This window comes from Scophthalmus maximus, chromosome 19 (assembly GCF_022379125.1).
Source record: "Scophthalmus maximus strain ysfricsl-2021 chromosome 19, ASM2237912v1, whole genome shotgun sequence".
NCBI classification, from domain to species: Eukaryota; Metazoa; Chordata; class Actinopteri; order Pleuronectiformes; family Scophthalmidae; genus Scophthalmus; species Scophthalmus maximus.
The window spans coordinates 11,609,627-11,627,160 of record NC_061533.1 but is presented as its reverse complement, the minus strand read 5'-3'; the positions used below and the strand labels follow the sequence as shown (position 1 = coordinate 11,627,160).

The 17,534-nt window shown below is 40.1% G+C and overlaps 1 protein-coding gene across 1 annotated transcript in view; it reads right to left on the bottom strand.

Moving 5' to 3' along the window:
• The window catches only part of bmpr1ba (bone morphogenetic protein receptor, type IBa), a 65,538-nt gene that overhangs the window by 33,979 nt on the left and 14,025 nt on the right, over positions 1-17,534 (bottom strand). The window contains exon 2 of the mRNA XM_035640893.2: positions 12,658-12,722. The gene's annotated coding sequence lies outside the window, so the exon portion shown is untranslated. The remainder of the gene's footprint in view (positions 1-12,657; positions 12,723-17,534) is intronic.

Below are 17,534 nucleotides of genomic sequence, written 5' to 3'. Positions count from 1 at the left end.
AAAACCTTTCAGTCTCTATTGCTGGTGCCTATCCACTGTTGCTTTCCCCTGCACTCCCTCTCTTTTCTCTGTCTCTCACACACACACACACACGCTCACACCTGCCAAACAAAAGGCCTCTTTCAATTCCTACACATGCCGGCTCAGGATTGTGTGTTTCGGAGATTAGAAATAGCATCACTTGAAATTTGTATTGCTTTAGAAAGAAAAGAAGAAAAGAATACACCTCGATTCTGGAAGAACTAAAATACTTTGTGATTAACTATCGGGCAGATTTTTACAGAAATCTGAAAATATATGAAAATATACACAGTATGATTATCAGAAAGATAACTAATTGAATTGAATGCAGTAATTATGTGGAAAGATGAAGAAGAACAGCAGCACAAGGGAGCAAGAGAGAAGAAGAGAAGAGAAGGGAAAAGCAGAGAAGAGGAGCCCCAGTGGCTGTTTAGGGCCAAACAGAGCAAGGTGACCCCCGGGGCAGGGAGCTGACCTACAAACCGCCTGTGACCCCCACACCTGCATGAACACATGGACACACACTGATACGAAGACACGTACACCAACCCAGGCATATAAACATGAACTCGCACACCGACTTATTCACACACCATTGCCCACGACACCAGCTCCCGTCGACCTGCCAAAAGGCCACCATTTGACCAACCGATAATACCGTCCATCTGTCAGGCAAAACACTAGTGCTTTGTTATTGTTCTGTTTCATAGACTTTACCAAACAATCAGATACATACTGCCAGCGACTGAACAGTGCTTTCCTGAACACTTCAAAGGAGGGCTATGTGAGAGAGGTTAGAGGTGAGGGCCAGAATGAAGGGAGAGAAAAAGTGTGTGATTTGATCAAAACAGGCACTGCGGAGAAAAGAAGGCCAGGGGAAAGAGGAAAGGGCAAGAGAGTGCATTCAAAGTTCGTTATTTACCTTCGAAGAATTCATTTTAATGAAGAGAATACTGAATATGAAGTTATCGCTGAAACCTAAATTCAGTTATAACCCTTCAATTTAAAAAGGGCAAATTCATTTTATTAAGTTCAATATTTATTCCTGACTGAATTTGGTGAAGTTGAAAAAGTGCACAACAGTTTCAACATGATCACTAGCACTTTGATTGATCTGGGCTGAGTAAAGAAAAAAGCCATTCAAAGCATTGCTTCCAGTGATTAGTAAAGTAACGAGTACTTCTTGTGCAAGTGATTACTCGTACCTTGCAAACATACTTTCAGATAACAACGGTAACATGGGGACACGGCGTCCTAGAGAACGGTTTGGTGCATCATTGCTGACCTCTTGCAGAATGTACAGCTTACAATTCTGATGTTAACAAAGTCAGACAGGAAGGAGGGACAACGGGCACACAGAGGGAGGACAGTGTTGGGCAGGAGTTGAATCGGTTGGGGGAGGTGATGGGAGCAAAGCAGGGTGTCGAACTGGTGGCGGTGGGGGCATGAGGGTCTACTAGGGGTGAGTGGCGCAGTGGGATAAGAGCGTGGGGAGTTCATGCCCCCGCCAGGCCCTTTTCGCACTGCATAAACAAAGAGATTACAGTGAGAAGGGGCTCCGTGCCTCTAACAAGCAGGGGCTCCACACACACCCGCACTCAGTCACATGCATGCAGGAATCATACACACACACACACACAAATGCGTGCACGCACACACAAGCCTATAAAAATATAAATACACACAAACGAAAACAGGCTCATGAAAGCAAATGTGCATTCACAAAAAAAAAAAAGAACACAATAAACTGACACACACAACTAACAAGAAGCATCGCAACATAGTGGCGCCACCTGTCTCCTCTTCACCAATTAATGAGCCCCCGGCTCCCGGGACGTTACAGCGAGGTGGCAATTAGCAGGGAGAAGAAAGGGGGAGTCTGAACTGAGGGAGAAAACAGATGACAAGAGGGGGGTAAAGGGGCAGTGAGATAGGAGAAGGGGAAAGAGGAAGAAAGGAAAAAGAAAGAGGAAGGATAAAGAGAGAAATACAGAAAAATTAGACCCACCGTTTAAAAATCTGAGACAAGAAACAGAGAAGGTCAAGAAACGGGTTGAGCAGAGACAAAAGTCTGAATTCAACCAACCAGACTTTGTCATTTTGTTTCACTATGCCACGTTTGGTTTAGACAGATTATTGTGTGTCTGTTGATTATGATACAGATTGTGTGTCATTAGCCAGATTCCAATCGTAACAAAAGCACAAAAAGGACAACATGGATTTTTTGGGGGGAAAAAGGGCAGGATTGTGCTTGGTTGGATTTAGTCTTTAGTCATATTTATATCTTTTTTGTCAGGAGATTTGCTCGGTGTTTTGCTGAAGTCAAAATGCCCATCCTTCTACATTTTCTTGACATTAGTGTAACTCTACGGAGGACATATATATATATATATATATATATATATATATATAGCCTGTAAGCTTCTGAAGAGTTTGAGAAGGAAATTAGAAACACAACTATACTATAATTCATGTCTGTCTCCTGCTCTTGTATATATTTCCATCTATCACTACCACTCCCTTCCCTGTCTTTGTCCTTCTGTCAATCTTTGTTTCCTGTTTCTGTCTCTTGAACACACACGCTCACATACACATATATTCATTTGTTTTGCCACCTGATAACAGACAGTCATTCATACTGCCTCGCGACCCCCGTGACCCCTGAACCCTGAGACCTAAATACGAACAGGAACTGAAAGACTGGTCATGCATTTGACGATAGTAATTGGTCACACAGGCGCATCAACAAATGCTACGGAAGGTGTACCTTTTCTAACTTTAAAAGAAAACAAAACAAAAAGAATGACTTCAAAAGTAGAGGCATCGTAATTATGTTCATGAATAAACTAATGATAAGAGAGGAATTTTCAAAAAAAGGCAGAGTTAATGATATTGTACAGAACTTTAAGTTACATTTTTGAGGTTAGAATGAATGAGCTCCACCCAGAAGGTTCACTTGTAAACTGTAATATAGCTTAGTTTTTTCTAAATTGAGAGTATATGCTTAGGAATATGCTCCATTCAAAGAACAATTTCCTAACTACTGATAATAATAGTAATAATAATGCAAATATGATAAGATAAGATCAGATATACCTTTATTCGTCCCACAATGGGGAAATTCGGGCATTACAGCAGCAAAGTGGACAGAAGAATATATAAGAAATTTACAAAAAAGGGTTAGTATGTACAAAATTTAACAAAAAAATAACATTAAATAAAAGACACCAAAGGTATAAAAATACTATATACAGAGCAGTAGCAATAGTTGAACATGGAATATTAAAAAATATAAAATATAAATATTGCACAGTTAGTTATTGCACTTTGCATTTTTAGAAAGGTTAATATGTGTTGTTTTAAACTGAAAATGTTTCAAGACAAAAAGGATTACTGAATGCATATGTGCTCACTCATTACATTACACAATTACATAGATCATGAATGATATCATGAATTTCCTGGAGACTTACTATAACCTTAACCACTAACCCAACACATGAATTAGCTTTCTCCCCAACTGGGGACAAGGTCTTTGATCCTAAATGGACAAGCCGTCCCCAAATCAACTGGTCTCAGAAACTTTTCCACACACACACACACACACACACACACACACACACACACACACACACACACACACACACACACACACACACACACACACACACACACACACACACACACACACACACACACACACACACACACACACACACACACACACACACACACACACACACACACAGGGCAGGTGTGGGGTCACTGTTAGGGTCAGTAGCCTCGGTCCAGCTCCCAAATATAGAGCATCCAGTATTCGGGGATCCTTGAGTTCAGTGCAGGTTCTCATATGACCACCATGGACCCTTTATGTTCTGACAGAAACACACATACCTAACACACAAAACACACATTCATTTATGCTAACACTCACACGCACAACGCCCCAACACAAGCATTCTCACTAATGCACTGCATATATACATGCATATGCATGTGGCCAAATACTAGAACACGCACGCACGCACACGCAGTATTAACATCTCTATCGTCCTGCTATCTGAAAACATGACAGCTCATATCCTCTCTCACCCACCACACAACCCCTCAACAAAAGCAATGTCTTTTTTTTTCTCTGTGTTTCTCTCCTTCTGTTTCTTCTTCTTTCACGACTCCCACCATCTCCCTCTCTATCTATTGGAAGACACTATTCACAGTGTCCATTCAGTGTGTTACAGAGGATCTCTTCTATAACTGAAACATAAGACTGACACTCTGACCCCTCAGGATGACCTTTGCACTCCAAGCTAACCACTCTGACACGTAGATGCATGCCTATATGAGCATGCGTGTGCGCATTTGTTCTGAGTCGAAACCACAAACTGGCCATGTGGTCATTGTGAGTACATGTCTATATCGTGCCTGTGCAGATGTGTGTGTATATTCTTCACCACAATGAAAATGGAGAACCCTCTGACTAAAATGATGTATCCTCCTGGGCTCTAGAGTCAAGTGTTAACAAGTTCTTAATTAACTTTTAACTAAAATAAATACATTTATCAGTAGATTTTTATTCAATTTATGAGAACTCATAAAAGAAAAATATATTATCTAAATACTAGTACAAGCCAATTATATCATGGCAACAGCAACAGATGGGACTAAAGAAAAAGCCAAGTTTATAGATACATTAGTAATAATACCAACATTAGTATGGTGTATTAGATTAGTTCATATTTGGCCTCAATCAATCTCAGAATTGTGTGGGATCCAACTGAGAAACAAACAACTGCAGCAAAAATATCTGACATCAATTGCACATCTGTTTAACAAATGGCATAGAGAGACGGCTTTTCAAGTCATATGCTCAAGAAAAAACACTGTCTGAGATTTGCAGCTCTTGATTCGCACAGCATGTGATAAAAGAGGCCATTGTTAAACTGGAAAAAATCACTATGTGAACTTATTTTGCAGTCAGACTCCATTTAATAAAAAATAAAAAATAAACTGCAAAAACACACAAACATCGAGGATCGTACTGTCCTGCAGTCGGCGGTGATATTCTGGTTACGGAAAAGAAAGAAAGCATCCCTCTCCGTCACTGTGTGTGTGTGTGTCCGTGCGTGCGTGTGTGTGTGGGCATCAATTTGAGTTTCAGCCACCAATTTTGAGGACATTCGTCTACATCCCGTGATTAAATCTAATCCTTTTACTGACTCCACATGATGTTGATTCATATGGAGCAAACATTTACACTGTTATATTAACAGATATACTCACAATGTAAACTTCCCACCTCTGTCTTTGCATTACTGTAGCACATAAGGTTTAGTTAGACTTGTTTGGTCTGCTTCAAATTACCAACACAAAGTGTTAATGTCCCTGTCTTTGTGTGCATATATGTGTGTGTGTGTGTGTGTGTGTGTGTGTGTGTGTGTGTGCATGTGTGTGTGTGCTTGCGCCAAAATTGCTGAGTTGATTATTTTATAAATACAATTTTGAATAATTTTGAATAAATAAATGATCTTCTGTTGGACAGCTGTTTCATTTGTTTGTATAATCAACTGAAATCCCCCTTTTTTCGATAGCTTACTATGTGCTATTTACACCCATACATCAGGAGCAAGTTCTCTTCCACAAAGATTGCCATGTTGCTACAGTAACCCAGAAAGGACGGACAAAGAGCCTTTCACGTTACCTACAGGCCATCGTAGGTTTCCCATACATGCTTGGAAGATCAGGGTGAGGCTAAGGACATTCAGTTGGTGGCGATATACAACCTCACCGCTAGGTGCCAATAAATCCTACCCCATGGACCTTTAAATGTAGCTCAAGGTAACCAAGGTCAAGGGTAGGCGAGGGGAACATGCTGTTCGATTTGTTAAGGTATCAACAACAGCGCAAGTCATTTACTGTAACTCAATCTAGTGATTACTCCACGGAGAGCACAGAAGGACCCTTGATATGTTTCTCTGTGTGTGTGTGTGTGTGTGTGTGTGTGTGTGTGTGTGTGTGAGAGTGTGTGTGAGAGGGTGTGTGAGAGTGTGTGTGAGAGTGTGTGTGTGTGTACTGAGGATAAATTAAAGCATCTGTACTGATTTGTACTAATGAAGTGTACCATTCAGGTACAACTGCAAGAATGTTGCTACTGCATCACTAAATTACAGCCTCTTAATGTTGACCACAGCGTAAAATACACTGCATCGAAAGTGCCAGAAAATGTCCACATTTTTATGTTTTTATTAACAACCTTTCATAATCATGTCATATTTACATGCACTTGAATGACATTCACACAACTGGAATTTGAACATGAATTTTGGTCTCCTCCTATCTTTTCAGTTTCATATCACAGAGTTCTCTTTTCATCCATCCTTTCATTAAGCGGTGTGTGTGTGTGTGTGTGTGTGTGTGTTAGTGGCTGCGGTAGTTCTTAAAACATTATTGGATATTCTAGAGCATTGGCCTGTGACATTTAATAACAAGCCCGGTCTTCTCATCTAAAATACCTGTAGCTACCTGGTCCAGTGCAGTATGACGTGGAGAAAACAGATGAGGCTCTGAACTAGTAAAATGCAGCTTATACACAAACACATACGCATGTATGCACACACTCGGCTCTATCTCAGCCTTCAACAATGCCACGTTTGTCGAACAGCAGATCTCCATATGATATATGGTATTAGGCAGAACACACACACACACACACACACACACACACACACACACACACACACACACACACACACACACACACACACACACACACACACACACACACACACACACACACACACACACACACACACACACACACACACACACACACACACACACACACACACACACACACACCTTCAGATGGATTTTGTACTGAAATAATTATTAGCTGAGGTTGAGACTGTGCGGTGATCCCTGTTGTATCAGAAGACTCATTCAGCTTCGCTGTGACAAAGACCGTTACAGAAAATGGTTCCTGCCACAAGCCATAAGACTGAATAACACCTATCTATGTGTTGATGAACATTGAAACACTGAAACATTTACCAAACTCGATCTTGTTTTCGTTTTTCTAAATTGTGACACAGACAGAAGCGCATTTTCGTGGACACACTCACAGCCCCCCGCCCCAAGCCCACAAAATCCGACCCCACTGCCCCTCCCCACTGGCTTAGAAAAATTACTGCCACCTGAAGCGGAACCACGTCCATCATGCAGAGGCCCCCTAAAGCCCCACAGGTGTCCTTTAACATGTCCAAAGTTCCCCTCCTCCCCCCTGGCTCTCCATGTGGCCATTCATCTGGCTGCAGTGGAGGACATCAAAACAAAACACATCCCCAGGGGGAAACCTCACAGCTAACCATGCACATAAATTACTCTGCAGTGAAGACACAGCTTGGTGCTCTCAAGGCTGTGGCAAGACAATCAGACTATTAAATGTAGATCTCACGTTATGAGTTTTAAGTTGGCTGGTCAGGAAAAAAACAGTACTGTCACTCACAAAACACAGATGTTATTTGTATTCATGCTGCACCCTTGTTGTCATCAAATGCTTTTTTTATACTGTATGCTGCACAGGTTGAATCCAGCTCTGTAACTGTAGCTCACATTCTCCATTGTTCTGCTTCTCATCACCCACCATGAGTGTGTGGGTTTTTTGTTTTTTTTTACAAGCTGAGCCGTTGTATGGAACTATATAACAAATCACTTCATCCTAACCAGACTTTTGATGTGACAGTGAAGATGAACACAATGAGTTAAAAGAGACAGGTGGAAAAAGCTCCAAACCACAAAGACCAACTTCAGCTGGCTGTGGTTTTAAAGGAGTGTTGCTTAAGAAAACAGCATTTGTTTAAAATAGAGAGAAATGGAGCAATCGCCAATCTTCACTGAATGATGTTCAAGTGAAAAGCACAGAGGAACTGGCCAAATCCAGTCACTCCGCATTAACAGGCGGTGGGCTGACAAAATAATATGGATGGCAACAAACATTGTAGCCCACAATTCATCTTTCTTTACAGTGAATGCACTTATTTTTAGTACTTTATTCATCGGGAAAGCTTCAAGATAATGACTGAGACTGAGGTGTAAAGAAAAAGTTGTGCAGATATTGTGAAAACTACAAGGAGGCAAATGCAGGTAACGACACAGACAGATAGACAGACAAGGCCGCCATGGCCAAAGACAGACAAAAACACAGGCAGCGAGACAGTGAGACTTTTAGAATAAACACCGGAGCTCTCAGTGTCGCCCAGGAAGAAATTCTTCTGATGTCAAGCCATGTGACCTTGCAGCAGTCTGAGGAATTGAAGCACCGTCCAAACAAATGTCAACACCACTAACACCCTCAAGGTCAATGTGTGTGTGTGTGTGTGTGTGTGTGTGTGTGTGTGTGTGTGTTTCGGTCTAAATGTTGGTACGTGCACGTGTGTGTGTGTGTATGTGCTCTTGGAAGATGGGGAGGAACGTTTTGTCAGTTACACATTTTCATGGCTATTATTGTACCTTTTTTTGCGGGGGGGTGCATAACTGGTGCTTGAACAGTAGTTATATGATGCTGCACTGACCCATACAGCATATAAATCAAACCAAGTTTAATTAAAGTAAATTGATTGCTATTTGGAATCTTTTTAGCTATGTAAATATTGATGATGACAATTTATCCAATAAAATTGTGTTAGAAAGTTAATGTTAAATTAATGCAGTTCTCTTTTAAGACACAAGGCCTTTCAAAAAATGAATTCCCCTTTGACTAGATTACAGGAAGACTGACTGGATTAGGGCAGCAACTAACAATTATTGTTGATTCTTTTTTTCAATTAATAAGTTAGTTGTTTGGTCCATAAAATGGTTAAAACTGTTGATCATGTTTCCCAAACCCCAGGATGATTTCTTTTGTCCACAACAAAGGTATTTTGTTCTATGTCATAAAGTAGCAAAGAAACCAGAAAATATTCACATATAAGAAGCTGAAATCAGAGAATTTTGACTTTTGTCTTTAAACTGATTAATCAATTTTCCAAATAGTTGGCATTGATTTAGTAGTCGATTATGAATCGATTAATTGTTGCAGCTATAGACTAGATTTAATAAATACATCAGAAACAAATACAGAAACTTCATTTTAATAGAAATTTAACTTACTCATAACAATGTGCAAATTGTCTTACATACATAAAATAATGTTATCTGTTCCTCTCCTATTAAACCTATAGAAGAAATGAAAGACATTAGCTGTTCAATGATATACTTTCCAGATACGCCTACAGCTCTCTCCTGTACCGACATCTTGTGGCAGTGGATGTTTGGAGAAGAAGCACTGTGAACTTCATCACAGTGCTAAGGATTATCATCCTTCATGAGCGACTTTCAAAGAGCAACTTAAATGTCATTCATGTTTCTGTGAAAGCTCCACTTCGGTTTGTTTACCTCTCAGTTTGGCAGGGGGTCTTTTTTCTCATTTGGCTCATCACAGCTGAACAACCACAGAGAAACACTGCCACACGTTGAAGACAGTCCTGCCACTGCTGGTAAACAGTGGTGTCCCATTGCAGCCGTTTATTTAGGAGTCTGTTCTAGCCCAAACAGGGCTTATGACAAAGCCAACTGCTCCCTCTTTTAGACCACTAAGTACTTTCTGCTGCTGCTGCTGCTGAATGCTAGTAGGCTGCTGAAGCATGAGGACAGCTGTTTGTTTGTGTGCATGGAGGAGAGGCAGAGAAGAGAGTCGATGTCGAAAAGAGGGAGGAAGAAATTAAATGGGAAGCAGTGAGAACAACAGCACTTACAGCAAAAGCCATCATCACAGCAGCTCACACACTGTGACGAGTGAGCAGCACCTGAGATCTGTCTGATAAAACCCTAGGTTGAGCAACTGAGTGGGACAGTGTAATGTATTTACCTCATCCTTGAAACTCAGTAAAAGCTTGAAGACGACACACTTTCACTGGCTTTTACATACTTTAAGTGTAGAGGGGGGAGGACAACAGCCCCTACTTGGTGAGCACAACTTGAACACAGAGTCTTTCAATAACTTAAATGATCTGTTGGTCTTCATCTGATTACAACAGGTGGAAGAAAACTGTAAGTATGGTGCCCCCTTGGGGACAAACAACATGCATCAATCAACACCTCGATGACCCCCAGTCAATGATGTGGAGCCACAAAACACTTTGTCCTTCTTTGAGATTTTCCACCTTGTCTGTGGTCTCGTTTTTTAAGGTTAATATAATTATTTTCAAATACCAACATAATTACCTGCCATGTCTTACACTTTAATTGTTTTATTATGCTTTTATTATGTTCGCTAATCGTGCACAGGAAATCTGTAGGCATCACTGGTTACTTCAGACTCCTTCAGCATGAACAGCCACACAAATGCTAAATGCTTCAATCACTGGAAACTGTCATGACCAAGCCGAAGCCTGCACTGGGAACCAAACTATTTTACGATGTCTCTTATGAGAAATAATAGGAACTGGAGCATTTATCCACTGAAGAGAATATTTATTCTCAATCTGGTTGGTATCTACAACAAATGCACAACAGAAGTCCTCAGAGTGGGACGTAATGGAAAAGCACAAGGAAGTGGCTTTTTTTTAAATTTAAAAGTTCATGACCTCACCAATTGCTGCCTCCCTCTTCATTTACACTCTCTCTCTCTCTCTCTCTCTCTCTCACACACACACACTCACTCACTTGTGCACGCACACTCTTGCGTGTACTTCAGGGTAGAGCCCCGTCATGTTGAAAGATGCTGTTGCCAGCACACCTGTGTGTGTGCACGTGGGTTAACAATGTGCATTTCTTTTGGTGTGTGTATGTGTGTGTTTGTTAGTTTGCCAGGATGTATGCGTGTATGTGAAAACACCTTCTCATGTTACGACAGTAATGGCCCTGCTGAAACATTCGTCTCCCTCTCAAAAGTTCCAGGCTGCCTTTTAATACGGACAGTGGTGTTTCCTTCACAACTTTACGACTCTGCTGAAGGTGGGTCACATCACATACCTTAAAAAATGATTTAGATACCAATTAAATAAGTTTGATGGAACTGGTTTACTGAGCAAATAATTATGTACCACATTACACTGAATTTTAGAAACTATACAGTTATAATGTAGATATATTTCCTTAAGAATAATAATAATATACTTCCTCTATTTGCTTAAATATTGTAAGGGTGATACAATTATTAATTTTGTTAGTTACTGTCTGATTTAACACAAAAAATTAAAAGGAATAATTTAAACCACAATAGATAACGCTGATTCATTCAAACCCTACAAAATGTAAATTATAGTAAAGTTGAAAATAGAGGCCTAAACAGAAACACAGCAACACACAGCAATCTAACAGCAACACAAAAACCCAGAAAAAAAACAAGTACACATGACGTGACATATATTGAATGTGAACATAATGAGCTAGGACACCAACTCACTTTGCTGTGCACTTTCTACAAAGTACTGTGATATCGCTTTATGCGAGAAATGAGTCTGGGACTGTATCTTGTATTTCCGGTTACAAAAATGCAAGTGGTTAGCAAAACGGTTGAATATTCCCGGGTTGCATTTATTTTTAGCGACTAAGCACAAATAATTCTGCGGCCAAACTCACATGAGTAACGTAACGCAATAGATAAGTAAAGTAAAGTAACGTGTGAACAAAATAAGACGAAAGTCGGTAATAGGTTGCTTGCAAAGCACATCATTAGGCATTACAGAATAAGTCAAACGTGAATGGCCCCGGTTCAGCTCATGGTGCTTTTATACGTTACCCCTTTAGTTGTTGCGGTTGTCCAGCCAGCTGGCTATAAAATGCTCCCAGATACTAATAAATTTCCTCTTGGCACCTGAGGTTAAATCACTTGTGTTGGAGCAGGCTAAGGTTACAGAATGCTGCCCCCCAGGAAACATTTATATTTGCGAGCAAGCAGCGGTCAAAACTTGTTGATTGTATTGCCATTTTTTTATAAGATGTATACAAATGGAAAGAGCACGTATTTACTTTTTTACCTGCTATATTACTGGCTCTTTAATAGTTTATCTTCGACTTGTGCAGAGCCACCGCTCAGAGATACTAAGTTGGGTTCATATCCAAAGTGCTTGAGGGAAAGAGAGAGGGAAAGTCGTAAAATACCAGTCTTTACAGGTCAAGTTAGATATTTTAGGACAAGTCAAATATACAGTAATTTATAGAGGATATGGTGACACTGTCCTTATGTTGCTCTTGGCACGTTTGGATTTCAGGGAAACACGCAACGTGAGACTGTCTCCCTTGACTGCCATCCTCCTCCTTCCAGAAGATACTGTGGCTGCACTTTGTGGGCTATTTTAGTTGGTACGAGTAGCTCCGAAATCATGTATCTGCAGAGAAACTAGTGAAGTGGTCCCAACTCTTCACTTTTCTCTTGACGAGGACTCTTATTAGTTTGTAAGACTACAATAATGGACAACATCGATCGTCCTTTGTTACTTTATCACAATTTATCTGTGATCCATATGATTCAGTATGTGTGTGTATTAATACAAATGCTGCAAGATATTTTGGATTATTGCATTCATCAAATGGCAAATTCATTTCCTAAAATGCCACTTAAGTACCTTATTGTTTAAAAAGGGTATTTGATTTTCTTACCTGTAAATTCGAGTTGATGAGAGATTACGTTCACAGATGGGGCTGATCACACAGCTCAACAATCCCTGCAGCCACGAACACACAAAAACAAACAAGAAAACAGGGTTAGAAAAAACTCCTTTGTTTACTGCAACAGTGACATTGACTTAAGATGAAATAATAAATTCTGTACAAACACAAACCAGCTGTCCCCTGAAGGGAAGCTTCTTTCTTTCATTACTTTGAACATCTGTCATATTTAGTACCCAAGAGCACTGAATGCAACAGATTTCCTTAAATTCATATACAATCTTCAGCTTTTCATTATGCAGAGTAACTTGTCCATTTTATTTGATGCAACAAGTTAAGTCAAGTCATACAAAAGAGTTTAGTAACTTTATAGTCAATTACATTTTGGTTTTCTGTAAAACAGACAAACGGGCTGTATGCCAAGGGTTGCACATTTTATTAGATCTTGTGATTGGACAGTCAGGTCTTACAGATCCCCACCTGTAGAGTTGGAAAATTAAACTCAAATAAAAATTCTTTGTATAAACACGACACTCTGGGCGGGTCCATTTCTTCATCTCTAAGAAAACACAGCCTCCAAAACACTGTAACTCACACTGGATTCATTTCACACAACGTTTCTTTTTATTGCCATCCTATAAACCACCCCAGCTAATGCATGTGTGAGTGTGAGAGTGTGTGTGTCTCTGTTGTGTGTCTGTCTGTGGCCTTTTTTTACATGTGTTATCCCCCATAGTCAGAACCACCATTAGACAAAGAGGTCAATTCATATTGGGTGTTAAAAAGGCCAGATTGTCCATAAATCAAAGCTCTACAAACTTTTATACATCTCTCAAACCACAACCAGTGGAAAAAGGAATTAAAATTAGTACACTTACTCAAATAAAGGTGCCATTCAGTTCCTGACAAAGAAATTACATGCCATTTGGTAATTGCTGAATAATATGTCTTTGAGCTCACACACAGCTCCAGTAAAATACAGCCCCCAGGACCAAAGCTCTCCATGCTTCAACATTCGTGACAGGACACCAGCCTTATCCATTTTAAAATGAAATGTACACCCAGACATGCCTTTTAAAATGTCACACACTTTTAGAAAATAAAAGTTAATGTTTGTTTAGATAGAAGATAATGAGAGTCATTGTTGTTAATACAATGCAGGCCTGGGATTGAATTCAAGAAGAACAGAAGATGAATTACTCAAGCGCATCTTTTTGAATGAATGATTTGAAATGGGCAGAACTAAAATAAACACCAATTATCAACTTAGGGCAACAGTAAATAAATAACAGATGCTTGGAGATGCTTGACCGCCGAAACCTACATAGGCTTTAATCTGATGGAGAAGTGCACAAGTCAGTCTTTGTTTATGCAAAATGTTCACAAACAAAATAATCCCATCTGTGTCTGTTTGACCTAACCTCAAAAGTGGAGGGGAAAAAATAACCCATACAGCACATAAGTATAAACATTCTTCCTGTAGCAACAATTGCTAGCAGTTGACAAACAGATTGAAGAGAAAAACTTTTAATTTATATTAAAAAACCTGATGGCTGCAGTGTGTTGTGCCCCCGGGATCCAAACCTCAGCTCATCAGTGAGCAAATAACCAGTCATTTTACCAATTGGCTTCAATCTACCTCATGTCTGGCCTGAAGTGCGGGAAGTAGAAAATGTCACTGTGGGTGTCAGTTTACGCTCCAGTCTTCAGGTATCAAAAGCAGGCGTGTCGCGGCGAGAGCCAGGCGGTGTGCCAGACAGTTGGTTGTTTCTAAAAAGGATCAGTGAGGCGGATTACTGCCTAAATCTTTTCTTTCACCGAGTTCCTGCAAACTGTCATTTCGCGCTCTGCTTCACAATAGCCAATGAAAACAGTGACAGGTAGGATGACTCGAGAAAAGAAGTAGCCCGAGGTGGAAACACGTGAAGATGGAGCTAGAGCAGTGTCCTTCATCTGCATGTGCTATGTTGTAACACAGGTGAGAGAAGGTGTTTACAGAGCAGAGATGTGACGCTGATGTATTCTGATGACTGTAGCCTTGGCAGTCTCACAAATCCACAAGACAAACAAGTGTATAATGCACACACACATTAGCACTCAAACGTAAATATTTATATAGCTGGAGTTTGCACTCCAAAGTAAGCAGCATGATTCAAAGTCGATATCAACGTTATCTTGTATTTTTTTTTCCACTAACTCATCAGATATTATGACTAATTCAAGGACTTCATGTTTGGATCAATTTCCTCATTTAGTTTTATTCTTTGTCTTAAGTAGCCTGAAATGAGACTAACCGAGATCTTTCTTATAGGTGCTGAAGTCAAGAGAAGTTGCAGCATGGATCATGTAAGACATGAGCTAATGTTTAGATATAATTGTTCAATAGAATAGTTCCACATAAAACCGAGAGGTGCAGAATCACCAGAGCCATGCAATTAATTCAAGGACAGTCTTAGAGTTGGGGGTGGTATTACAACTGTTAACATCTGTATTGCACATCACTTTTCTCCTTGATACATCACGGAGACTACAAACCTCACAAACCCCACTTTCCAAATCATAAATCTCAAGTCAACATCACAGATATTGGGAAAAAATGACCCTAAAAGTGAAGTATCAGTATAAAATTGACAACAATATACAGTGAGCCTTCGATAGGTTCTGTAAATATATGGAAGCAAAAAATAAATTACAAGATAAAAAGAGCAATTCAAATCTGGGAAGGATGGAAGAAAGAAGGAGAAGGAAAATAGACTTTCTTTGGGCAGTGGGGGACGTGGGATATTATTTCCAATCTTTACATTACAAACAGATATGACTGACTGTCTCAATCATACACACATACACGTCTCAGACACACACACACACACGCACAAAGACCAAAGGTAAAATGTGGTATTTGCTGGGCAACACTACCACACCCACTCCACAGAACCGCACAGTTGCAGCGCTACACAGACTCTTTGCTCATGTTTGCACGGGGATTAATGTAATTGTCCAACTGAAATACATTTTACGCGGGGGGGGGGGGGTACTGCACAATAAACACATTCACGTGCAATCCCGTTCTAAGTCACTGCATTTACAACATTGTGATCAATAACTGCCGTACACTAAATTTGTCATGAACTACATACCAATCTCAGACCGATCTAGACGCAGACATACCACCCACCCGTCACCATCTGCAGCGATGTCCGGTAAAACAGTGCTGCCATAGAGGTTTTAGTAAATCCTAGAAAACCATTAAAAAGAAAACACATGATCAAATTCATGTGAGTCTGTAAATAGCCACATGTCTGAACAGAAGATTTATTCATACTTATGGGTAATGTGGCAATCACTCAGCAAGCCTGGCCTTTTACCCTGCACTCACACATTACTGCTCTGAGGCACTTCTGTTAGCTGTGTCTCACACACACACACACACACACACACACACACACACACACACACACACACACACACACACACACACACACACACACACACACACACACACACACACACACACACACACACACACACACACACACACACACACACACACACACACACACACACACACACACACAGTCTACCTGGCAATGTGCCTGATGCCCAGTGTCCAGGTGACAAACCAGTGAACACTCTGTTTGTGACAAAAAATACAACATTGACTTAAAACCTCAGTAAAACTAGACTGAAGCAGAGGACGAAGTGTAATGTACAATGAGAACAAACCAGCACCATTTCTTTGTGTCTGTAGCACAAATTCAGTAAAGCGTTAATCCACAGTTAGCAGCAGGTCTCTAACTGTATTTACAGCAACCTGACCAGATTACATGAAAAACATTAAAAGCATTCATAGGCCAGATACTCAACTAAAAATACATCAAACAGCATGGCTGCTAAATTCAAATATCATTTCAGAGCTAGAGAGAGACTTTAGAAAAGGCAGAAGGAGAATAACAAATAATAAATAAGATTCATATGTGCAAATTACTTGATCATTTTAAACCCCAGCCTGAGAAGTTTTTTTTTTTATGTTCACTGCTTGGTTGATGTATTCTCCCGATATGTTATAGTTCAGAATACAACAAGGAATCATTTAATTCTTGCTGAAGAAGACCGTGAGAGAGATAGAGAGATATTGTACAGAGAATAAGAAGGGAGAGTGAAGCTGAGAACAAGACTGATACTTTAATCATTGGTAACAAGGCACACAGTATGACTTCTCCAGCTAGAAAACAGCTCTCGCACACAGACAGGCTTCGTTTAACTTGCACGTCAAATTAAAATTTCACTGGGTCTGCACGCACGCATACACACACACACACTCAGTTTAATTCACAATTCAAAGAGTTGTGCAAAGTTGAAGACCGTGTCAAAGATGTTCATGGTTTTTTAGTTTTTTTTAAATTCTTTAATGAAAAATATTCACATGGTCTATTCATGAGACAATGGCAACATCAACACAAGCAAAACAAAACTGAGGTCAACTTCTGCCAACTCCAATGAAAACCTATTTTGAATGTAACTTGACCTCAGCTGAACCTTTCCCCCTTTGTTTCAACCATTGGATGTAATATACTGTAGATATTGTGCTAACAGTCAAAATGGAAGATCAAATCTTTGAAGAGCAAACTTCTATTAATCCAACCTTTATTTTTTAGCATTTAATGTCTTTTACATTTGGTCACAGGTCCAACACCTATAGTTCTCATATATCCTGTCCGTATGTTCTATGAAGTACTGTGTAAGATGTTGTTACTGAAAATATCCCAATTTATTTAGCTACCTGACGACAGCGAGCTGAAGGACTCACAGAAACAGCATCCTGTCAGTCAAACTCAAGGCATCGGCAGACCACCCCTGCTGGCCGCACC